At 38.5% G+C, this 12,238-nt stretch overlaps 1 pseudogene; it reads left to right on the top strand.

The window, feature by feature from the left end:
• The first annotated feature begins 593 nt into the window (after positions 1-593).
• LOC125403735 (uncharacterized) lies at positions 594-11,727 on the top strand (annotated as a pseudogene).
• The last annotated feature ends 511 nt before the right edge of the window (positions 11,728-12,238 follow it).

Here is a 12,238-nt window from a genome sequence, read left to right as displayed (position 1 = left end):
TTTCTCTTAGGGTTCTCCTTGTTACTTATCTTCTCTGGGGTTGTGAACTACAGGCTCCTTATCCTTTACTTTATAGCTAGTATTCACCTATGAGTGGGTACATACCATGCTCATCTTTTACAACAATAAACTTAATAAAATATTTTATAAATAATTTCAAGGCCTAATTAAAATTTTCTTAAATTTTTGAGCAATACAATACTTTTTGAGATTATAATATTTTCATAAACATTTGTGACATGTGTGAGTATGTATGTATGGTGTAAATAAATTAATACTATCTAAATTTTACAAAACAGGTATAGATAAAAAGATCAAAGTTCCTTAAAGATATATAACAACACAAGGAGGCCAACCTAGTCTACAGAATAAGTTCTAGGACATACTCCAAAGCCACACAGAGAAACCCTGTCTAGATCCCTTCCCCCCAAAATGTATAGGTGCAAAATGTGTAATTGCTCATTAGGTGCAAAATGTGTAATTGCTCATAGTGATTAGAAACACAGTTTTTCCTAAAGATCATTTCTTGTATTCACCAGTACCACTCGGACTGGTGCGTTTGAAAGCTTAGCCGCAGTCCTGAAGATTGGTTGATGGACATTTTGCTCTGTGCAGAGCTGCTGCCTGAGGCCAAGTCTGGGATCGTGGTTCAGCTGCAGCTGGTGTCTGTTCTGAAGTCTGTGGCCGAGGTTGCCACTAGGGCCAATACAGAGGCCAAGGATCTGTGCTGGAGTCTTCGGCTTGGTTGGAATCCGGGGGCCACACCACAGCAGGGACCATATAGATCTGGGTGGCTTGTGGTATCACTCGGAGCCATGGTGTCATCTAGGCCCAGGCTGCTGCTGAGGGCCGTGTCTGGGTTCTTGGCCCTATAGCAGTCAGGGTCTGGATTGACATCTGTGGCCCCTGTTGTCACCGAGTGCCATGAGAATGCCCAGGGTCAGATCAACCACATGAGTCCAGGTTGGTGTTTGAGGGCCAGGATGTATCCAGATCTGAGTGACCTGCACTGCTACTCAATGTCATAGTTGTATCCAGGCCAGAGCTGCAGCTGAGGGCCATGTCTGTGGCCCTACTACAGCCAGAGTCTGTGCTGAGCACCTGTTACCATTACAGGCCGTATAGACACTTAAGATCGAGGGTCATGCTGGTGTCTTAGGGCCACACTGCCTTTGGGGCAGTGGTGACATCCAGACCCAGGTGCTGCCAAGGACCACTTCTCCTACCACGGTTGGTGTCTGTGCTGAAGTCTGGGTCCTGCAATGCCACCAAAGGTCACATTGAGACCTAGAGTTAGGAAAACAACCTGAGGCCTTGGTGGTGTCTGGTGGCCATATGGTAGCTGGAACCATTCCCACTTGAGGGCCTATTCCTTCCACCCAGAGCCAGAATGTCATCCGAGCCCAAGCTACTGCCAAGGGCCATGTCTGGGTGGGTGGTCCAGCTACAGCTGAGGTCTGTGTGTATGTTTGTGGCTTGTGTCACCTCAGGAGGTCTTAGAACACGTACAAGATGAAATCAGAGGGCCATGTTGAGCCAGCCCCTGCATGCTGCAGAGATGGTCCCCACCCCTCATCACAGGACAGTGTGGATTGACCCCGAGGGCATGCATGTAGAAGAGTCCTCTCCTAGCCAGAGGCGGGTGGCCCCAGGGGCTGGGCTGAATAGCTTGGCTACCACCCATGCCCACAGCCTGGGCTTGGATTGACCAACCTTAGCACCCACCCTTCTAGGACCTGCTGGAGCTAGTAAAGGGACTGCTCTTGTGGAATGATACTGGCAAAATCTCCAAGACTAGTGGCAGCCTTAGGATATCCCAGAAGAGTTCCGGTGGGGATCCTGGGATGGTGGTATATGAGAAACCAGAGTCCATAAACCAGACCAGTGACTCATTTCAATGAATGTTTGTCAGTAAAACTGATGGGACAAAGAGGTATACTATATAGCACACTGAAGCCCCCAGTGTCATCAGACTAAATAGAGAGGAGTCGGAGAGGCAGGGAAGAAGGAGAAGCAGAGATTTTTCTGTTGTGTTTATTTTGTTTGGGTTTGGATATTTTTGTTTTTGTGTTTGTTTTGGTTTGGGTTTTTTGTTTTTTGCTTTTGTTTGTTTGTTTGCTTGCTTGCTTTGATTTGTTTCCTTTTGTAGGGGCGAGCAGCAGGGATGAGGGGAGGAAATGGGGCACTGGGAGATGAGCTGAATAGGGATACATGATGCGAAACTCCCAAAGAGATAATAAAGAAGTTAAATAAAAAATAGAAAGTCTTCCCAAAAAACTCGTTATCTTATACTCATTCTTGAGCTTCTGAGAGTCAAAAGGACTTTCTGGAGCTAAAATGCCGACAGATCAATAGAGCTGGTAAACCCTCCCATCATTGGCCACCCACTTCTCTTGTGGTTTTAACTGATGTTTCCCATAGGTTCTGGCTCTGACAGGATTTATATTTTGAAAACTCACAGGCAAGAAGAATAGTAATAGCTGTACATTTGTATTAATTTGTTTTCTTGCCTATTCAATAAATATATTGAACACATGATATGGTTCGGGGATTATTCTCATAGCTGGATGGAATAAGTAAGTCTCCTTTTAGTGGATTATGTGATACTAAACATTAATAGAAGGCTCCAACCTCTAAAGGATTCCATATATACTCCAGCTTCCTGCCGATTTCAGCATTGTGAAAACCCCATTCTTCCTGGAAAGCACCTTTTAGAATGGCAGGGGATGGTGCAAGTCATCTCTGTCATACCCAATCCATTTCAAGAGATATATTTTATCTGGCAGACAGGATGGGAAATTCAGAGAAGCAATGAAAGTTCATACTGCTTTGTTGTCGAGATAGAATAACTCACTTGATTAATTCCCACTATTTTATCCTAATCTCTCTCTTTCCTAAAGTGTTCATTTGCATTATTGCTTTCCTTTATTCTTTTAGGTAAGAGATATTTTAAGATGGTAGACATGATCAACATACCATATATTTTATGCATGGACCTATCACAACAAAATTCATTAACAAACTGATATATTAATGACTGTAACAGTCAAAAATTTATTTATGTGTTAGCTCAACTATGTCAACAACAATGTCACCTCTAGATATGTATTTAGAAGAAATTCTGGTATGAAATCTGTATCTATGTAAATTTTTATAACTTACATATCAGTGAAAGCAACATGCTTTCATTGATTAAGCAACATGCACCTATAAGATTAAAGCAACATGCACCTATATAGATAATTCTTTAAAACATACTGGAGCAGATATGGAAAGTTATAGGATACATGGATGAAATGATTTGTATACAAATAGGCAAAACAACACTCCTTTTGCATCCATTTTTGGTAAAAATACAAAACATGCAAACAAAGTTTTAAATATATTTTAGAGAAAATGCATACATAAAACCAGAGAAATTACATTAAACAAGTCTATCCGTTATTTTGAAAAGAAAATGAAATTTAAAACAAATAGAAGTGGCAAAATATTATGGAATTTGGTTGTCAATTGCTCTTTATTGTATTTTTTTATACTTGCAACATTTTATAATGACAAAGAAAATACATTTCAAACAGGAGTGTTTAGCCTCTTACTCCCCTCTCCATTACTGACTGCTTGCCAGTTTCTGAGATTTCTTTACTGTTGCAGTTTGAGTTTGAAATACTTCCTAAAACGTATGTGTTGAAGATTTAGTTTCTAATACAAAGGTGTTCCTGGACTGGGCTTTGAAGGAAATGATTGGATCTTGAGAGCTCTGGCATTAATTAATAGGTTATTGATGGGTTCATAATCTGTTAAGCTTTCTGAAAATGATAGAAGTAAGGTCTTTGGGGATGCACTTTGGGGACTAGATATCATGCCCAGCTATCTTACCTTTCTTTCTTTCCATTTCTTTCCTACAATGAAGCAAACAGCTTTGCTACTTACTATGGCAATCTGTCTGACCACAAACCAAGAAACAATTGAGCTAAATAAGTGGACTGAAAGTTTTGAAACTGGAAGAAAATAAATCTTTGATTGTTCAAATTTATTTTTTCAGGTATTTTGTCTTAGCAACAAAAACTGACCAACATAGTACTTGAACAAATGTTTTGGCTATTCCATGGTATTCCTTTTGAAAAAGTGTATTTAAAAAATGATTTATTTCTAATTCATTCATTTGAAAAACATTAATTGGGAAATTACTCTGTTCTTAGGCACATGTTAAAATCTGTTCTCTGCTGTTTCTCATAATATTCTTTTTGTCCACATCCTAGTGATTCTGCCTCAGTATTTGTTATAGACAATGCCTCCTGAGGATTAAATGAACTAAATATACAATATACAATTCTAAGAACAAGTGCGGCAATTACTAAACATAAGAAAAGATCCGGAACATCCTTAATCATCAAGGAAATTCAAATCAATGGTACACAGTTTCTATCTCATCTCAGTCAGAATGGCTACTTTCAAGAATACAAACAAGCACAAATACTAGCAAGTATCTAAAGACAAAGAAACTCTTAGACATTGTTGATGGGAATATAAGCTGATGTAGACATAGGGCTCGGTATTGAGGTTTCTAAAAAAAAAAAATCTAAAACTAGAACAAACACCTAACCCCGTTATACTACTCATGCACATACTCTTAATGTCAACATATCACAGTATTGGTACATCCTGCAGCACAATTCACAATAGCCAAGAGATGGAACCAACATAAAGGCCCATCGATGGATAAACAGATAAAGAAAATGTGGTATACATACAATAGAGTTTTTATCATTACAATTAATTTTTTAATTTCCGCATTTCCTTTATTCCCCCAGTATCTTCACTGTGCCCCACTCTCAACCCACTCTTGAAATTATGACCTCTTTTTCTTTATTGTCACGCACGAACACACACACACACACACACACACACACACACACACACACACACAGCCTCAATATATAAATGCAACGTGCTCTTACAGTCTTTCCACCTTGTCTTTTATCACCTCCCTTGAGTCTTAGGTGCAGGAGTTATATTGTAGATGTATCAATTGTATCAAACACAATCTCTTGTTCTCTACATTTTTGCCAGTTGTTTTCTGTAATGTATAATGGTCTCCTTCGTTGCAAAGAAAGACTTTGTTTTTTTTTTTTTTTTTTTGATGAGGGATAAGAGCTGCATTGTGACCAATGATTTGAAAGGGCGTTTCTTATGTCGGGTATTGGGAATTTTGTTAGATAGTCTTGGAAGGAGAATTATTACTCCACATGGGGTTTAAACTGTATTTGTTTATGTATATGTATATTATATGCAATTTTAGATAGACAAATATTAATATGATTTCTTATGACTTTTTCAAACATCTTTAGTATTACTTTACCCTACCTCTCCTCCTATATTGCTCTTCTGTACCTATCCTCAATCAAAACCTTCTACATTTTACCCATTTCCCTTCAAATAATGTACATTCTGCTATTACTCTCTCTAGATCTCTCCCTATTTTCCTGCTTTCTGCACTACTTTGGGTTATACATTCGCATATGAGCTTTATTCATTCATAAGGAATTTTTTTTTCATTTTCAGGGAAACAGATGAAACTGGGCATCATTTTATTACAGGAAATAAGTCAGATTCAAAAAACAAATATTGCATTTTGAATTTAGATTAAAATGTATACATAGGACTTGAAAGAAGGGAGAACTATGGGAGGGGAGAAAGTGGGTCAGAAGTAGGGAGAAAGGAAACAAGAGAGGGCAGTAGGGTGGAAATATTTATCAAAGTACAATGATACATATATGTGTATGAAGCTAATAATGAAACATTATTTTTAATTAAGGGATAATGAAAATTATAGTTTTTAAATAAAAATCAATGACATCTAGTTAAATTTTAGATTTATGGAACTTTTGTAAAGTCTTATTGTACCTAATTTTTTAAAAGACTTCATCAGTTTTCTTTCTATATGTGCTGCAATATCCCTTACTAGAAATAAGTCTTTTGAGGACTTTTCCAAAATTTTTAGCTTTAAATTATCTTAGTGTTGATGGTATGGATTTACCTGTGGTAGTGGAGGAGAAACCAGTGCTGTCTATCCAGGTTCATCGTAACAGCACATAGATTCTACACATCTAAATTTTACTCTTTGTAGTATTGTCATTTTGTGTGCATTGAGTTTTTGTCTCTGTCTCCTTATGATTTGCTTGTAATGTTAATATCACTCAATAAACACTAGTCAAGTCGTACCTTCTATATTCCTACCCTAATGACCTTGCTTTAGCTTCCAGCTCTTTTCTTTAGTTCTTCAATTACCAGTCATTGATCTACATCAGTGCCATCCTATGTATCACCACCCTGGTAGAATTTGTCAGTACAAACGGTATTGACTGTTAGATACATCTCCCTTTACACCACTCACCTCCATCTAAATGAGGAAAGCTGTGTCTAAAGCTGATGCTCCTCTGTGCCTGATATTGTTTGAAACTGAAAAGTCTCCTACAGGCTCATGCGTTGAATCTTGTTCTTTAGCGGTGGGAGGCTGTGGACTTTTAGAAAGAGGTTTAACTGGAGCAAAGTAATTATTTGTGAGGCCTCCATTTCAGGCCCATTTTCCACTTCCTCATGGACTGTGTCCATTGCCATGAATTAAGATGCTTCACCATGCATTCCCTACTAAGATGGGTTGAAATATTTTGTAACTATGAACCAAAATGGATCTTTCCTGACTTGGATAACTTCTGTTATGCATTTTAGTCGCAGCGACAATTTCAATTGAGTAATCCTTGCTCTAAGGAACAGATTATTCTTCAAGGTCCTCCTGATGCTGCATGTGAGAATGTACACAGGGGAAGTAGAATACAGAGGTTGGTAACTGAGCAAACAATGACACTTCTTGAGTGTTTCTGGTTCATGTTCATGTTTACTAAAGGACATTTGTGCTTTGTGAAACTTTTAATAATCAGCAACTTTCTTTCTAATGTTTTCAGTGAATTCCCATTGGGAACACTGGACAAAAGGCCCATTTCTCCTTTTTGGAAAATCCCTATACAAGACCAAAAATCATCGGTGCTTTCTGCAAAATAGTTAAGGAGTACTATACTCAATCCTGGGATTTCTTTAGCAACTGGCAAATGCCCATGGTTTCAGTTAAGTTACTTGAATAATGAAATAATAAGCAAAATAGCATTTATTTTAACTTGTTTCTTTTTATCTTTTTTTTCTTTCTTCAGATATGGGATCACTATATATTATAGGCTAGCCTAGAACTCTCTATGTTGCTCAGGCTGGCATCAGACTTGCAATATTTTTGCCTCAGACTTCCAAGTGCTGCAATTATAGGCATGTGCTACTCTGTTTAGTTTTTCTTTCATTTTTAACACTTCAAAATTTATTTTCAGATTAATTTTAGGATGTTTTACAAATTATGTAATAAAAGTTAAAAGATATACTAAAACTATAAGATATACTAAAACTATAAGCTCATTTAATATTTTATTAGTGCATTTGTTCAACAGCATGATTTTACATGTGTGTGTAAATATATGTGTATGTCTATATGTGATCATATGTGTGAGTACATACATCTGTACATGTCTGTGTGTGGAGACCTCACAACAACATTGGATGTTGTTTATTAGGAACTACCCACCTTGTTTCTGTTTGTTTGTTTTTTTAATCACAAATTCTCTCATTATCCTGGCTCTCACTGATTTGGCTAAACTGACTGGCCTGTAAACCCCAGAGATCTTCCTTTCTCTACCTCCATGGTACTAGAATTGTTAGCACCTTTTCACTTGAGTTCTTAAGATCAAACTGGGATTCTTATGCTTGCCTGACAACACCGCTACCAACTTAGCCATCTCCCAGTCCCTGTAACGTCATTTTTATAATGGCTTGTGATTACAGATTTGGAGTACAGTTTTAAAAACAATGTGAAGGATTTCCAAACATGGCTGACATCCCAATCAGCTGTGGGTATCTTAAAGATACATATTCCTGTGTGTGCCTGTGCCAAATAAACTTCTGTGCCCCCACACAGTAGATTTTTTTGTGTCTAAGCCTAAGAGATTTCTAATCTGCACCTAATGTGTTCTTGTACTTGAACTCAGTCTGAATAACTCAGAAGCCCCAGGTGAATTTGCATTTCTAATTACCTTCTAAATAATTAGTTTTATGTAGTCAGATTAGCATCAACATCTGAAAGACTTCTGGAGACCTTATGCAAAACATTCTACTTTTCCATTCATTCACAAAGAGATTGACTAGTTCTCTTTGGTCTTGACATTTTTTAAGTTATTGGCATCAAGGCAAATTTTTCTCTACCTTTTTTTCTTTTCTACATATTAGTTTTCTTTCCTGACCCCTTTAGTGTTAGTTTTTACCCTAATCTCTTCCTCTCCTTCTGCATTGCCTTCCTTTCCTTCTATCTATTCCTGTGATGTGGGATTTCCCTCTGTATGCTGTGATTACCATTAATGAATAAAGAGACTGCGTTGGCCTGTTGATAGGGCAGAACTTTTGTAGGCAGGGAGGACTGGACTGAATTTTGGGAGAAAGAAGGGTGAAATAAGGAAGACACCATAGACCTTAGGCTAGAGGTAGACATGCTGAAATTTTGCTGGTAGGCCACAACCTTGTGGTGATATACAGATTAATAGAAATGGGTTAAATTAAGATGTAGGAGTTAGCCAATACGAAGCTAGAGCTAATGGGCCAAGCAGAGTTTTAGTTAATACAGTTTCTGGGTGGTTAATTTGGTTCTGGGCAGCCAGGACAAACAAGCAGCTCCATCCAACATTTCTGCCTTATTTTAAGTAGCCCTTCACTTTCTAACATTTTGTATCCTTCTTTTCCATTCTCTAGTGACTCTTCCCCCTCCCTCTCTTTTTTTCTATTTCTTTCCTTCTTTATTGGTTCTGGGTACTAAACTAGGTCATCTTATGTACTAAGAACACTTGTACTCACCACCTGTTCTTTCCAGTTAGTAGCCTTACTAAGAACTGCCATTTGGAAGTACACAGAGTAAGGGGTGCTTTTCATCACATGTTTGACACAAGATAAACTATCCCATTCTATAAATCAACAGTTTTACTTCTTAAATTAATTATGTCATAGATAAACTTATTGTAGGATAAAATAATTTTGTTCTTGCTCCTAAAATGTAGTAGACAAAGCTAATCTAAACATTATGTAGTGTCTTTAACAAAGAAAAAAAAACTGTAATTATCACCTTAACACCAGAAAAATGTACTTGAGCAGTAGATGAGTCCTTAGATAACAGGAGTAAATTAGATAATTTTATAATATTACTCCTCTCAGGCCATGCTAGTTGGCATATTAAACTCAGGCCTTTTAACATTTGAAAGTGAAATATTTAATGAATTATCCATATTTGTAATAATATTTATAATATTTATTCAAGCTAGTTTTGCTCTAAAAGTTTTCCAAGATCAATGTTACTTTACAGTGTCATGTTTCAACCTGCCGTGGTCATTTGTTCTTACTTAGTATCCATCACAATTTCATATAATTGCCACAAAATTTCTTCCACGTCTCTGAGAAGACAAAGTTTGTTCTATGTTTGGACTATTAGTTATTAAGAATAATTCTTTACAAAAAATAAAGTGGATATAAACTAATATATAGTGATACACAACTGTGATCCCAAAACCATGGAAGTTGAGGCAGGAGGTCTGTGAGTCCAATGACAGCCTATATTGTGTAGTGAGACCTTGTGTCAAATATATATATAAATATACAAACAAATAAACAAAACAAATGAAGCTAACCAAACAAGAAAGAAACAAATGCAACCAGTTTAACTAGGCACAAACTCATAAATCATACATGTATTTTAAAATAAAATGTTTAGTTATATTTCTAAATGTGTGAACTTTAAAAGGGTTAATTTTACTCTACCAGGAATTATTAAGTCTTAGTACTATTTTAATCAAGCATTCTCTGGCTGACATGACTTACATAATTAAATTCACTTCCTTCCTTCTCCCAAGGGCTTTATCTTAAACTTTCATAAGAGCTCCCATAGGAAATAGGATACAAGGTTCATTGCACTTGCTTTTCAATTCTTCTTTTTCTGGCGACTTCCTAGGTGAGCAAATGTGACAACAGCAAATTTGAAATTTGGTTTTAAGTTTCTGGTTTTTGGTTGAAAAATAGCGAATGTTGTTACATTAATCACATAATTATAATCACATAATTTTAAATAAGACTAGATCTTCGAAGAAAGGTGAGGGAGGCCAGAACCAAGAAAAGAAGGGGGAAGGGGCTCAGAGCCAGACCAAAAAGGGGGAAGGACCCCAGAACCAGGGCAAGAAGGGGGAAACAACTCAAAACGAAGGGAAAAAAATTAAAAAAAAATGAAAGGAGCTCAAAACCAAGGCAAGAAGACAGAGGGAACCTCAAACCAAGGCAAGAAGGGAGAAGGGACTCAAAACCAGACCAAAAAATTAGAAGGCTCTCTTAACCAAGAAAAAAAGGCGGGGGGGGGGGGGGGGGGGGCAGAACCAGGGTAAGAAAGGAGAGGGGGTTCAGAACCAGAGTAAGAAAGGAGAAGGATCTCTGAAACCAGAGCACAAAAGTTGAGGTTATACAAAACCAGGGCAAAAGACAGAAGGAACCAGGGCTAGAAGATGGAGGGGGACCCAGAATCAGGGTGAAAAGGGGGAACGGGCCCAAAACCAGGGGAAAAGGGGGAAGGACTCAAAACCAGGGCAAAAAGACAGAAGGGGACCAAAGTAGGCAAGAAAGGGGAGGGGACCCAGAATCAGGGCAAAAGAGGGGATAGAAACCTCAACCAAGGCAAGAAGAGGGGAAGGGGCTCCCAACCAGAGTAGAAAGACTAACGCAGTTGCTAATCAGGGCACAAAGACAGAAGGTGTCTCACACCAAGGAATAAAGGCTGATGGGCCCTCCGATCAGGGGAAAAAGGTAGACGAGTCCCCCCAATTAGGGCAAAAAGGTAGACACAGCTGCCAATCAGGGTAAAATGTCAGAGTAGGCTCCTACCCAGGGTAAAAATTCAGAAATGGTCCAGAGCCAGGAGGCTCCAAAGCAAGAGGCGCCCGCAAAGAAAAAGTCTGATTCAAACAGAAAAGACGAGCCTAAAACCCAAGATTGCGACAACCCTCTTTTTCTGCCCTACAAGACGCTGGTCTCCACGGTTGGAAGCATGGTGTTTGATGAAGGTGAAGCCCAAAGGCTTATTGAGATCCTCTCTGAGAAGACTGGAGTTACTCATGACACCTGGCATAAAGCCACTCAAAAGGGTAACCCTGTAGCAATTCTGAAACGCCAGTTACAAGAGAAAGAAAAGCTGCTAGCCACCAAGCCAGAGGATGCGGCTATCGCCAAGAGCAAACTAAGGGAACTTGACAAGGAGATGGCTTCAGAGAAGGCCAAAGCTGCAGCTGGGGAGGCCAAGGTAAAAAAGCAGCTGGTAGATCGGGAGCAGAAGATCGCAGCTGCGCAGGCAAGAATGCAGGCAGGCCAGCTATCAGGACCATATAAAGGAGGTGCAGCAACTGCAGGACAAAATCCAGATTATTCAGGAGCAGCTGAAGAATGGCCCTAACACCCAGCTGGCCCGCCTACAGCAGGAAAGCTCCATCTTGAGGGATGTTTCGAACCAGGCCACCAAGCAAGCAGAACACAGAACTAGCAAAGCTCAGACAGGAGCTTAGCAAGGTCAACAAGGAGCTAGGGGAGAAGTCATGGATCCTCAGCCTGAGATAGACACCTGTTAGAATCTTGTTGGTAAGCCACAGACACTTGGCAATACACAGAATACAAAAAAAAACAGGTTAAATTAAAATGTAAGAGTTAGCAAATAAAAAGTTAAAACTAATGACTGGGGAGTGTTTTAAATAATATAGTTTCTGTGTGGTTATTTTGAGTGTAAGCTAGCTCGTAGTGGTGCAACACCTCTGTATGGCAAAGGACACCATCATTCTTGTAAAGTGCTGGCCTACCAAATGGGAAAAGATCTTTCTAAATATACATCTGATAGATGATTAGAATATACAAGCAACTAAAATACTTAACATGAAGAAAACAAGCCAATTAAAATGAAATATAGAACTAAACAGAGAGTTCTCAAAAGATGAAATGCAAATGGTTTATCAACGTTTAAAAAATATCTGACATACTTAGCCATCATGGAAGTTCAAATTATTTTGAGATTTCATATTACCTGAGTCAGAATGGTCATGAGAAATAAAACAAACAGCAGCACATTATGGCGAGG

The sequence above is a fragment of the Myodes glareolus genome, chromosome 5 (assembly GCF_982192425.1).
Source record: "Myodes glareolus chromosome 5, mMyoGla1.1, whole genome shotgun sequence".
NCBI lineage: Eukaryota > Metazoa > Chordata > Mammalia > Rodentia > Cricetidae > Myodes > Myodes glareolus.
The sequence above is the reverse complement of the archived record's forward strand: the minus strand, read 5'-3'. Positions and strand labels throughout refer to the sequence as shown.